This window comes from Bos indicus, chromosome 3, assembly GCF_029378745.1.
Source record: "Bos indicus isolate NIAB-ARS_2022 breed Sahiwal x Tharparkar chromosome 3, NIAB-ARS_B.indTharparkar_mat_pri_1.0, whole genome shotgun sequence".
Lineage (NCBI taxonomy): Eukaryota > Metazoa > Chordata > Mammalia > Artiodactyla > Bovidae > Bos > Bos indicus.
This window is the reverse complement of record NC_091762.1, coordinates 97548116-97562178: the sequence shown is the minus strand read 5'-3', so window position 1 is coordinate 97562178 and position 14063 is coordinate 97548116. Positions and strand designations below refer to the sequence as shown.

The 14063-nt window shown below is 42.4% G+C and overlaps 1 protein-coding gene and 1 pseudogene across 5 annotated transcripts in view; both read right to left on the bottom strand.

Moving 5' to 3' along the window:
- AGBL4 (AGBL carboxypeptidase 4) overlaps positions 1 to 14063 on the bottom strand; it is a 1471661-nt gene that overhangs the window by 431159 nt on the left and 1026439 nt on the right. The window lies entirely within an intron of this gene.
- Positions 8337 to 9287, bottom strand: LOC109556650 (small ribosomal subunit protein uS5 pseudogene; annotated as a pseudogene).

Sequence of the window (14063 nt, the reverse complement as noted above, 5' to 3'; positions counted from 1 at the left end):
CGATGCTCCAGCCATCTTGAACTGCTTTGACTTTCTTCAGTATTCCTGATAGTTTCAGGCCTCTGGACTCTTAAACCAGCCTGAAACATTCTTTCACAGATCTTTGTCTAACTTCTGCTTACCTTTCAAGTCTTCGCGTAACTGTCATTTTCTATGGGAAGCCTTCATAAGATAACTGATCCAGCTGGATATTAGCTCCAAGAGAATGAGGCTATGTCTTCCTCAGTGCCTGGCATGGTGCCCTATACATATTGTATTGCATACTTGTTGAATGAATGAAAAAAATGAGAATAATGGGAGGAAGGAAACTGATACTAAATACTGATGGACAGGGAGGCCTGGTGTGCTGCGGTTCATGGGGTCGCTAAGAGTTGGACACGACTGAGCGATTGAACTGAAATACTGATTATGTGACCAGGCACTGTCCAGGCTCTATCTCATTAAAGTTATTTAGTCCTCATAACAACACTGATGTGTAAAACATCACAGTCCTCATTTTTCAGATGGAGAAATGGAGACTTAGAGAACTTGAGTAACTTACTTAAGGTCACAGAGCTGGCAAAGGCATAGCAAGGACTGATTCCAAAATCTGTATCTTTCTATTATTCCATATGCCTAGCATGGAGCTCGTAGCATATGAGATAATCAAAAAGCTATTGTTAAGTGAATAAATAAATGAATATAGGGAGATCATAGTTGCAAATAATATAATTCATTTCAGGATGAATACATATACCCAGATAATACATATACCTTCTCTGTGGATGGTAGACCGAAGCCATGAAATTAGAAAATGATTGCTTCTTGGAAGGAAAACAATGACAAATCTAGTCAGTGTATTAAAAAGCAAAGACATCACTTTGCTGACGAAGATCCATACAGTCAAGGCTATATATGGTCTTTCCAGTAGTCATGTATGGATGTGAGAGTTGGGCCATAAAGAAGGCTGAGCACCAAAGAACTGATGCTTTTGAACTATGGTGCTGGAAAAGACTCTTAAGAGTCCCTTGGACAGCAAGGAGATCAAACCAGTCAATCCTAAAGGAAATCAATCCTGAATATTCACTGGAAGGACTGATGCTGAAGCCAAAGCTCAAATACTCTGGCCACCTGATGTGACGAGACAACACATTGGAAAAGACCCTGATGCTAGGAAAGATTGAAGGCAGAAGAAGAGGGTAACAGAGTATGAGAATCATTGAATGGCATCACTGATTCAATGGACACGAACTTGAACAAAGTCTGGGAAATGGTGAGGGCCAGGGACTGGAATGCTGCAGTCCATGGGGGTCACAACTTGGCAACTGAACAACAATAAGAACAATAATGCCTATCTTTGTCCAATGAGTCTAGGGATAATTTATCATCCTATCTTCTTGCATTTTGCAATAACGGCCACTGAGGAAATATTACTGTCCCTACTTGATAGTTGAGACAGACAGATGAGAAACCTGAGACACGCTAAGACCCCCCAGTTAGGTTAGTGTGACCAGTCAGGGACCTGCACACAGATCTGACAAAGAAATAGAGACCCGGGAGAGAACCAGGGCTATAGTCACCGGTAGGAAATGGGGTTTGAGGCAGAGAAGTTCACGTAGTGTGTGCTCTGGCACAGAGACAGGCAGGACCTAACTGTAACAGTCAGACAAGAAGTTAAAGATAGGAGCTTGGGAAAGGAGTGGGAGGAAGGCAAAGCTCACCTATGGCTCCAAAGACCTTTGCAGTTCTCCCTCAGATGTGCGTGATTGAGTCCAAGCCCATTAGACTTCCCAAATCCATCACGTCCAGCTGTCATCATTTCTTGCCTAGTCAATTTTAACAGATTTCTCACTGGTCTCACCCCTCCCAACTTGCCGCTGGCAGTCCAGACTCTGCACTGCAATCAGACTGATTCTTCCATTAGGAAATCTCTACCATGTTATTTCTCTATTTTATTTATTTATTATTTCTTCATTCATCTGGAGGATGAAATCAAAACTTCTTAGCATGGCATTCAACTCTTCTAGGCGATCTCCTGTCACCTTCACATTTCTAAGGATATCACCCATTCTCCCCATGTCCCACACCCAATAAATATTTTGTCACATGCTGAATATGCTGGGGCTTTTGGTACCTTGGTACATGATGTTGACCTTTTCTGATCCTGAAGAAGTCTTGGGCATCCTTCAGTTCAGTTCAGTTCAGTTCAGTTGCTCAGTCGTGTCCGACTCTTTGCGACCCCATAAATTGCAGCATGCCAGGCCTCCCTGTCAATCACCAACTCCCGGAGTTCACTCAAACTCACGTCTATTGAGTCGGTGGTGCCATCCAACAGTCTCATCCTCTGTTGTCCCCTTCTCCTCCTGCCCCCAATCCCTCCCAGCATCAGAGTCTATTCCAATGAGTCAACTCTTTGCATGAGGTGGCCAAAGTACTGGAGTTTCAGCTTTAGCATCATTCCTTCCAAAGAACACCCAGGACTGATCTCTTTTAGAATGGACTGGTTGGATTTCCTTGCAGTCCAAGGGACTCGCAAGAGTCTTCTTCAACACCACAGTTCAAAAGCATCAATTCTTTGGCGCTCAGCTTCTTTCACAGTCCAACTCTCACATCCATACATGACCACAGGAAAAACCATAGCCTTGACTAGACAGACCTTTGTTGGCAAAGTAATGTCTCTGCTTTTGAATATGCTATCTAGGTTGGTCATAACTTTCCTTCCAAGGAGTAAGTGTCTTTTAATTTCATGGCTGCAATCACCATCTGCAGTGATTTTGGAGCCCCCCAAAATAAAGTCTGACACTGTTTCCCCATCTATTTCCCATGAAGTGATGGGACCAGATGCCATGATCTTAGTTTTCTGAATGTTGAGCTTTAAGCCACCTTTTTCACTCTCCTCTTTCACTTTCATTCTTCAAGCCCAGCTCAAATACCATTCCCTCTGTGAAAGTTGTGGCCCTCCGAACACTATGAGGACAGTTAACTGCATCTGTATTTCTGCTTCTGGAGCATTCCTCACATGGCTCTGGAACAGCAAAGTGTTGTCCTGTTTCTTTCTCCTGTCCCCATCTCAGGCCCTGGAATGGGCATTCCTTCATTTAGCAGTTTATTACAGGTTATGATAAAGCATTCAGACGAACATCCAGTGGAAGGGATACATGGAGGGTACATGCTTTCCGCAGACCCACACCTTTGCCCAAATCTCCCTGTGTTCGCTAACCCATAAGTATCCTCCCTAGACCATTAGAAACATCATGAGAACTTGTTAGAAATGCAGATTCCTAGGCTGTTCCCCAAATCTGCTAAATTGGAAACACGGAGAGTGGGATCCAGTCCCGAGGTGATTCTGATACATAGTAAATCTTGATAACTGGTGCACTAAACAAAGGGTTAAAGGAATCAAAGAGGAATTCTGTGTGGGAAAAATCAGGAAAGGCTTCCCAGCGGAAGACGCATTTGGATTGGGCCTGATAGAGATTAAGATTTAGATACAAAGAAATAGAAGGAAACCTCTTTTCTGAGAGAGAAAATTGCAAGAAGGAAGTCAAGAAGCTAGAGAATTCCAGTGCAAGATCAGGCAATGTGTTGGGCCCTGTTGCCTGGAGTCTAGAAAGAGCGAAGAAAAGTAAAGTAAGATCAGCCTGTTAACTAAGTGGCCTCTCCCACCAGCCCATACACCCCTCCAGAGAAAGGAGGCGAGGACTGTATTTGACTCAGCTTTGTGTCTGAAAGCTGACTCAGAGCAAGGGCTTGGTGAATGTTCTAAGAATGACTGATTGAGGACAGCTCAAATGAAGACTATTAGAGAAATAGGTTTTCTGTGAGACCAGCCATATCATGCTACTGCTCCTGAAAAGGAAAGAGCAGAGAAAATGGTTCCTCTGCAGCGAGAGCAGAAACTTTCCCATCTGGCTCCATCTAGTGTCTTAATGGGCAGATTTCTAGTCTAGGACACCTCTAGCCAAGCGCACAGCCTCTGAACGTTATGCTGTAGGCACCTGGGTGGCAGGGAGGCAGGGCAGCCAGGGCATGGCTTTAAATTGAAAACAACTTTAAGTCTGAGCTTTCTTGATTTTTTTTCATTTGGTTATTCCATTTAATTTTCCTGTGGTTTTGGTGTATGTGTATGTGAGAGAGAGAGAGAGAAAAAGAGGAGGAAAGGAAGAGAAATCTTTTGCATGTGCTGAATTCCGAAGACTCTGCATCCAGAATCTTTGAGTTCCCTTATCAGGGCATATGTGATGCATTTTGGCCATGTTCTATAACTTCCACCAGGGGGTATCCCAGACTCTAACAAAGCAGCATGCAAGCCTTGGGCTTGGGAGGGGGTAATTTTTCTTTAAAAGTGGTCAATAAATTACTGTCAATGCCTTTGATAAGGATAAAAAGAATGCTGTTACTCTTTCTAAGGAATATATTTCTAAGAAATTATTTCTAAGGAAATAATGACAGATGCAAACATATGTATGGGTGTTCATTAAACTGTAATAGTAAAAAATTGAAAATTACCTAAATATGGAATAAGAAGAAGTAATTAAATAAGCTATTCACATACATGCTATGGATTATGCAGTTCTTAAAACACATTTTTTGAAGAATATTTAAAATGTAGGAAATGATCATAATATTTCATTGGGTAAAAAAAGACAAATGCAGTATGATACCCATTTTTATTAAAAATGCACAAAAGCACAAAGAAAAAATTTGGCAAGAAGTACAGTGACATGTTGACTTATGGACTTAGGAGCAATGTAAATTTAATTATTCTTTTATATATTCTCTATAATGAGGATATTTACAGTTTAAACGTGGCATTAACTTAAGAATTGGACAGTAGCATGAAAAGAAGGAACTTAGAAAGTGAAAAGGGAAATATTAATCAAATGGGAACATTTAATCAAATAAAAAGAATACAGTTGTAGTGATTTGGAAAAATATATTTTGCCAATATTATCTAGTACAACCCAGGCCCCATTATTATTGATGACTAAGAGGTTACGTTTGGTGTTTCAACAAACTACTTCCTATTTTTAAAAGCATTAAATACAATTAACGTGTTAAGCAATGTACTTTTCATGAGCTAAATGCCACGTATGAGACAACAGATATATAGGCAAGTTGAAAATTTTAACTGAGTCCAGGGCAGAAGATCATATATCCTTGATATTGTCCATTCTGAATGAGCCTTATATGAACAAAATTATTTGTGTAATAATAGCTATGCTCCCCCATATATTTTCATATCAATCTCACAAAAATCCCATGATCAAATCCTGATTGACAGATATGTATACTATTCCTAAAACACTGTTTCTCAGAAGTGGCAGCTCAGGTAAGATTTTCTGGTATTTCTTCTGCACCTAGCACTGAGCTAGACATTGTGCCTGTTCTCTCATATTTATATCAACAAATCTTTGCAGAAATCTATATGTGCTATTAGCCTTGCTTTGCAAAGGAGAGCATCTGGGCTCACAGAGGGCAAATGACTTCCCCAAAGTCATACAGGTAGCATACAAGCATTAGTGCCTGGTATCAAGCCGAGATCTGTCCCCTTGCAAGTCCAAGCACTTCCCACCGTATTTTCATTTCCCAAAGGGGTCACCTCCAGGGGAGAATTAAAAGGATGAAGGAGGAGATGCAATGTCTGAAGCTCTCAGAAGGCACCACTGTGGTCTGACTCCTGCTCTGCACTCCAGTGACCTTGAGCTTGAAAGGGACAAAGGAGCGGACTCCCCTGATGCTCTGTGATGAGTCAAGAGGAAAGTCAGCTCTCAGGGAAACAGCTGGCCTTTCTCCAGCAGCCGGGCCTGAGAGATAAACAGATCAATGCAGACACTCGTCTCCACCTAATGAGCTAATGGCACAGCCAGGGTACTGCATTATTGGATTGCTGGTCATGCTGAAAGGGTCCAGAGTTAAGCAGGCCTACTGTGGGGGTGGAGGACTCACTCCCCACCCCCTGGTGAAGCCTGGCTCCTTTGTATGAATGCTAGGTGTGGTTTGTTCCCTTTGTTTGTTCATTGTTTTGTTCGTGTTTGTTGTTCCTCACTCCCCTAGGAATGTGTTGAGATTTGATGAAATGATGTCAGTGACCTTTCTGCTCTGTAGACAGAGTGCCACAGATGAAGGAAACACTGTCCTCCCAGGAGGCAGACCAGTGTGTTGCGAAGAATCCCCACCTGGCATTAGCACAGCGGCATTCTGATCCCCACAGTGATTTGACGTGGTATTTGGGCACACTCCTGCCCCTCTCTGATGTCAATTTTCCACGTGAACCATGAAAGCATAAGAGTGAAAGTCGCTCAGTCGTGTCTGACTCTTTGCAACCCATGGACTATACAGTCCATAGAATCCTCCAGGCCAGAATACTGGAGTTGGGTAGCCTTTCTCTTCTCTAGGGGATCTTTCCAACCCAGGGATTGAACCCAGGTTGCAGGTGGATTCTTTACCAGCTGAGCCACAAGAAAAGCCCAATAATACTGGAGTGGGTAGCCTATCCTTTCTCCAGTGGATCTTCCTGACCCAGGAATCGAACTGGGGTCTCCTGCATTCCAGGTGGATTCTTTACCAACTGAGCTACCAGGGAAGAAGCATAGGAGGGACTAGAGTAAAAGGTGTTTCTGTACCAGGTAGCATGTTATGAACCCAAGTAGCTCACCTGACACTGACAATTATATTAAGTTACAAGTATGTAATCCTGCTGGTCTCTATAAGCCCAGACAATGGTTAACTATAAATAATGATAATTCTAATAATAACTACAAATGAATGTTTATTGAACATTCTACTCTCTCTGAATTTCTTTCTTGACTTTTCTTAGTACCCTCAGCTATATTTTCTCTGGTCTTTTGCAGTGGGCATGAAGCAGGCAGCCCCCTCCAGAGGCAACCAGAGCATCTCACTGAGCCAGGTCTCAGGTCGCCCTTGCCTCACACTAATTTATTAGCTCCTGCACAAGTCTATCATCAGTGTACATAGGCTTCTGGGTTTATAAATACACCAAATGGCCATTACTTAATGGCACCTGACTGAGGCCCTCCTTAGGAGCCAGGGAATGCTCCCAGGGTTGGAGGCACAGGCAGGAATCTCCCCCAGAGCTCATTCCTGAATATTCAGGTTCCTGAAGGGAGACTCATGGCTTGCTGCATGGCCACAAGACGAGTAAGGAGCTGGACAGTCTCCAAACTAGAAGGGTGCCAGAGAGGCCACCATCCTCAACCCATGACTGGAGAATATAAATTGACATCACAGAGGCATTCTTTGAGTTTGTTAAAAATAGAACCTTTATATATGTCCTCCTCTGAGGCGTCTTCAGAGGGATTTTGGCCTAAAACTACCTTAAGGGTTCAACTATCTCAGTGGTTTACAAATTTTTACAACTGCAGAATTCTTTGTACGTAAGAAATTACATTCAAAAGCCATAGAATCAAACAGATGAAGATATTGTTACAGCTTCCTGGAGCACAGTTTGAAAATCACTAATCTAGTCCAGGATTACTTTAGTCCTGCTGGTGGTGAAGCTTTGACCAAACAAGGATCCCTGCTTATAGTCTGGCGCTCTTTCCCCATCTATGCATTCCCCACCCGGAAATATTTGCTTAGATTCTGCTATGTTAAATCTACTGAGGGAATCAGCAAGATTGCACTGAAGTCCACACAGAGCTCACAGACCACTGATGGTCTGGCCAAAGATAAAAAGGCAGAACCCTACAAATGGACTAGATTAGGGTTTCTTAACATTGACTCTAGTGATACTTTGGACCAGATCATTTTTCACCATCAAGCATTGTCTTACGCACTGCAGGATGTTTAAAGTAGCCATGATTTCTACCCACTAGATGCCAGTAATAACCCCTCTCAAATCTTGACAGTCAAAAACGTCTCCAGACATTGCCAAATGTCCTCTGAAAGTAGGGGGCAAAATCGCTTCCATTAGAGAACTGTGGATTAGCTAACTCAAGACAGCAGCATAAGGGATCTCACCAGGTTGCATAAAATTAAAGGCCAAATAAATGATGAAGACAGTGTTGTAAGAATTCTGAGAAGAAGGGGCTCCTCTGCACGTATGCTCTCAGGGTGGTGATACCAGCACAGTGCAGAGGAAGGAGGGCAAGCTCTTGGCTTCAAGTGGCCTTGACCTTGATTGTCTTCCCACCCTCAGCTCCTGTAAAGATTTTCTGGCCTGGAAGCTTCATGGGGAGACTCCTGGACCAAGACAAGACCACCTGGCCTCCATTCCTTGCTGTGCCATCAATTCACAGTATGGCACTGGCCAAATCCTTCTCCCCTCTGGACGTCGATTCCCTCAACCATAATAAGGATAGACAGCAAGGTCTGTAGTCTCACCAATAATCCTTTTTTTTTTAACCAGTTTCATTTACTTTATTATTCTTTTTATAAAATTATGTGGTGGCTACAGCTGGGGCCTGGGTCCTCTTCATGGAGACTCTGGTATGGGTCTTCACAAGATGGTCAGTGAATTCCTGATATGGAGACTTGGTGAACACTGTCTCTTTCCAGAGGTCAGGGGCGAGATAACTGTAGGTCTTGGAAACGGCATCAAAAGTGGCCTTGGCGAAGTTGCCCAGGTGGCAGTGCAGCCCCTGGCAGAAGTGTAGCATCATCGATGCCAGCTATCAGCAGCAGCTTCTTGGGCACAGGGGTGAGACAATGCCAGTGCCTCTGGGGGCAGGGATGAGGTGCACCAGCACAGAGACACAGCGGCCAGTCACCTTGCAAAGAACTGTGTGGGGCTTGCCGATCTTGCTCCTCCAGTAGCCTCTTCACACAGGGACAATGGACAGCTTGGCCAGGATGATGGCTCCACAGATGGCAGTGGGTACTTCTTTAGAACACTCGTTACCCAGATCGACATGTCCGTTGTAATCCCCGATGGCAATAAATGCCTTGAACCTGGTCCACTGGCCAGCACTGGGCTGCTTTTGCATGGGTATAATCTTCAAAACCTCATCCTTGAAGGATGCTCCCGAGAAAAAGTCAATGATCTCAGACTCCTTGATAGGCAGAGAGAAAAGGTAGATCTCCTCCAGGGACTTGATCTTCATGTCCTTGACCAGGCGGCCCAGCTTGGTAACGGGGAGCCACTCCTTGTCCTCAGCCTCACCTCCGCTAGCTTCGCGGCTGCGATCCCAGCCCTGGACGCCACTATTGATGCCTCCACGGAAGCCACTGCGGTCTCCCATTCCAGGGCCCCTGGGGCCTCCTGGCCCTCCTGTAGCACCAGGGTCATCCCATTTGGTGTTTTCACTAAGACGAAGGCACCAATAATCCTTAAGTTCCCTCCTAGCTCATGGATTCCATTTTCTAATTTTTGCCATAATCCTAGAAAGAGTAAAACCACGTTCGGCTGATGACTACTTGATCTTAGGCTTTCTCAGCCATATCTGAAAAGCCATTTCCTTGGATAGGTAGGTTAGAAAGGAAAATACAAAGGGAGTTTATGCTCCTATCCATACCTTGGAATAATAACAATGGTTAATCTTCATTTGTGGGCTTCCCTTATAGCTCAGTTGGTAAAGAATCTGCTTGCAATGCAGGAGACCCAGGTTTGATTCCTGGGTTGGAAAGATCCCCTGGAGAAGGAAATGGCAACTCACTCCAGTATTCTTGCCTTCAGAATCCCATGGACAGAGGAACCTGGAAGTTTACGGTCCATGGGCTTGCAAGAATCGGACTTAGCGACTAAACCACCACTACCAACCTTCATATGTGGCTTTGTAGTTTACCAAGCACCTTCACATATGCTATTCAGGTACATGATCCTCAAAACAACCCTATGAGGTGAGAATAATTACCATCATTTCACGGATGAGTCAAGGTTCAGTGTGGTTGAGGGTCTTGGCCTCAGGTCACACCCAGACCTCCTCGACTTCAGGCTCCTTGCTTCAAACTCCAGCTGTCTGTGCTACACTGAGTGTATTGGAAACTATCTCTCTAACTCTGCCAGAGATAGGATATAAAGGCCAAGTGACTAAGAGATTCAGGCAGAACAGGAAGGGAAGCGACAGCATGCTGAGGATACCATGCTGACCCTGATAGGGGCGACAGAACTTGCTGAACAAGTGCCAAACCAAGTGCTTTGAAAGAGTAGAAAAAAGAAAAAAAAAAAATCTTCCCACTGTTTGCCTGCCAAGCCCCTGCACAGGGACATGGGTACAGAGTTCTGCTTAAGGTTTAATTCTATTGATTACACATTCCATTTTCCAAAGTGCCATTTGCCTGAAGGAGCAGGTGGTGTTTTCGGCATCCATTTAGCTGATGTATTAGCCATGTGGCTCAGTGCATCAGCAGGCCCGAGTCATCAATTTACGGCGAGATGACAGAGGGAATCACTCACTGCAGAATCCTAATGGGGAGAGGGGGAGGGGGGGATGGAACCCACAGAAAGGGACAAAAACAGTGGGACTGTGGACCTGACTGGGGCCTGGGGACGCAGGAGATGAGTGGCCCAACATAGGACCTTCGGTTGATAACAGCAAACACTTAGGACCTGACTCTGTGGCAGGTCCCAGGCTGGACACTGGGGATGCAAAGAGGAGTCGCAAGAATTCCCACCTCCAAGACCTCAGTTTTATGGGGAAGGCAGACATAAACTATTAACAACAATAACATCAGGTATACATTACAATGGAAGGATGTGGTAGGTAGCAGAAGAGTATTTTAAAATTCCACAGTTACAGTTCAAGTCCCAGCTTCATCATTTACTAGCTTTGCAGTTGTAAAATTAGAGGCAAAGTTAGGCTGGACGCTCATGGAGAGTAGGCACTATATGTCTTATACATTTTTGAATGCCCACTGCCCCAGCCCAGAGTCTGGTATTGCCATCATAATCACCAAAGAATATTAATAGTATAATCATGAAAACAATAAAAGTAATCATAAAATAACATTTCCTGAGCTCTTGCTACGTTCCAGGTCCTGCCTAAGTGTAATATGTCTTTTCATCCTCACAACAAGCCCATGAATTAGGTACTATTGTTATCTTTATTTTATAGATGAGCAGATGGAGCCTCAAGGAGGTTAAATAACTTTCTCATAGTCACACAGCTTGTAAGTGGTGGTGGAGCTAGGATTAAAATCCAGACCTGTCTGGCTCCATAGCCATACAGCCATTCAACACTGCAAAGATCGGTTATCTCAACTGTACTCAAGTTATTTAACCTTGCAGACACCCCGTTTCCTTATAAGTCAAGGGCTCTATTTTTTTTTTCCTTTATAGATTGTTGTAAGCATCAAATAAGACAATGTACGTAAAGGATTACTTAGTACATTCTAAAAAGCTCAATAAATGATACTTACCACTATCCCCATTCTAAAGATAATTATGTTCAGAGAAGAACTCTGAGGGTCAGAGCCCATCTAGTTTTTAAGAGAAACCTCTCCAGTGCCTGTGTGCGTATCTTCTCTGATGCAATGAAGGTGCCTCCTCTGGCCCCCATCCTTGCTAAGTGTTCCAGTATGGTTCTTTTTAATTAGATCATTCATGTTTTACTTGTTATGACTCTTGTCATTTGACATGCAACATGAGGTAGACTGTGGCAAAGGCAAAATGTGAGCAAAGCAAACAATTTCTCAGGTAAAGCTTTACAAATTGCATTTCAATAAAAAGGCTCATTGGCCCTTGAGTTTCAGGGAGGAGATTTACCTGACAGAAGTACATAAGAGAAGGACGGTAACCACTTGCCTTGGAAGAGAGCCCCACCACCACCCTATCTGTGTCTGGTGTGGCTACAGAACTCCCTCCACCTTATCTGAGACGGCAGTGTCACAGAAAGGGATACTCACTGGTGTTTCATCACTCATTCACTTATTCATTTATTCAGTATATATTTTTAGAGGTCTTGCTTTATTCCAAGTACCATACTGGGCACTGAACTTAGAGAAATGAATAAGATTGCTACCTAAAAATTTAAAAGGGTGATATGTGCATAGTTGCAAAATGATGTGATAATTTATTGTCATGCTATTTAAAATAATGACAATTTAGAACCATCTTAACTGTAAATACTAGTAGATTTTAAATAAAGTATGGTACATCATTTCAAAGGGATATTATTCGACCATTTAAAGAACTTATAAATAATTTCAAATAATGTGGTAAAATGTTCACAGTACAGTGTTAAATGATATAAAACTGTATATATAGTATGTTGTATATATGGGCTTCCTCATCACCTCAGTCACTAAAGAAACCACCTGCCATGCAGGGGACTGGTTCAATCCCTGCATTGGGAATATCCCCTGGAGAAAGAACTGACAAGCCATTCCAGTATTCTTGCCTGGGAAATCCCATGGACAGAGGAGCCGGTGGGTTACAGTCCATGGGGTCTCCAGAGTCAGACAAAACTTAGCAACTAAACCACCACTGCCTAACTATATATACAGATATGCAAATAACTAGTCAGGAAGAAAATATTCAGTTTAATAGCATTTATCTTTGGCAATGGTATTAAGGGTGATGTTTTTCTCTGATATAATGTTATTTTGTATTTACAAAATTTTTTACAATGCACATATAGCAAAAAGGTATCCAAAGGTATCCCTATCCAAAGGTATAAAATAACTATTATTATGTTAGAAGTATGCTTAAAATACTCCTGGCACAGAAAGGAGTAACTTTTCCATTTTATAGATGAACAAATTGAGGTTCTCAAAGATTATGTATAATAGTTCTCCCAAGGCTTTCCAGCCCATAGTTGACTGACACACACTTCAAACAAGTCATCTGATATAAATCTAGAACTCTTCCCCCAGGACTTTCTAAGAGCCACTCGCCTGAAATGGGGGGTGGGGTTGACCCGCCTGCAAGGTCTCCAACGATCTGCCAGAGCTACTATTCTAATTGTTCCAGAAGAACCCAGAATTCAAAAGGTAAGTCCAGAAATGACTCAGTGATAGTTGCTAGCTGTGGATCTGGAAGAAGTGCCTATTGCTGTAAAAATAATCTTGACTGTTTACATTTCAACTCTTCAAGATTTATGGTATTTGAACTAGAAGAATAATATAGGTCTGAGCACGTATTTAATGTTTTCGTTTAGATTTAGAACATACAGCCCCAGCATTGAGCTGATTTGAATGCCTGAATATTTTAATATCATTGTATTGTGTGCTCAGCATCCATGATTAAATATACATCTTCAAGTCCAATTTACTTTTAGCTTCATTATGGTCTGTTACAACTGGCATTCAATGAATTCTGCATTTGGCCACATAACCCAGCTCCATTTTTTTTTTGCAATTGTACTCTTGTGTGCATATATTTGGGGGCATGTAAAACCGAACACTCTTTAAATACAAGCAAGTATTTCCTATGTTGAGAAGGACCTCTTTTCTCAGTTATCTGTGAACATTAGAGCACAAGGTAACTGAGATATCACTGAATTCAACCTTCCAATCCTATTCTTTTATCTGTTTATAGGGCCCCTTCTCTGGGCCCCAAGCTTTATTGTTGCAAACATTGTAGGCCCATCTCTCTGCCAAGAGAATATTCAGACAGGAATAGGAACTACAATAGGAATTAAATTCAGAACTCTTGGATTTTTTTTCTTTTTGCCAAGTTTTCATCACAAAAAAATTACGGCTTTACAAGTATCTTTCTAGTTTTTCATTATGTATCTATCCAGGTAGGAGGATAGGTATATATTTTAACAATGTGTTAGCTAGATTTATAACATAGTATTTGGATTAGACTTTCTAGGCCTCCATTTGTTCCCTCGCCTGAGTCTTGCAAATGTTCAAGGTGGGCCTGCAACTTTCCCCAGCTCCCAGCTTACTGATAGGGTCTTATGTGGGCCATAGACTTACCCAAGGAATCATGACTTTGCTCCTTTCTGTATTACTAGTGCATACCACATTCATTAGCACTTGGAACACACCCAGTGTATAAATTAATTGAGGCAAACTAATTTGGAGATATTTTTCATTTGTTTTGTATTTTAAATTGGGGATTTTATAAATGTAACAAAGAGGATAAATTCAGGATACATAATGCTAATACTGTTTACTAAACCATCAATATATATGTATATACATATACACACGCATATATTCAACAAATTACAATC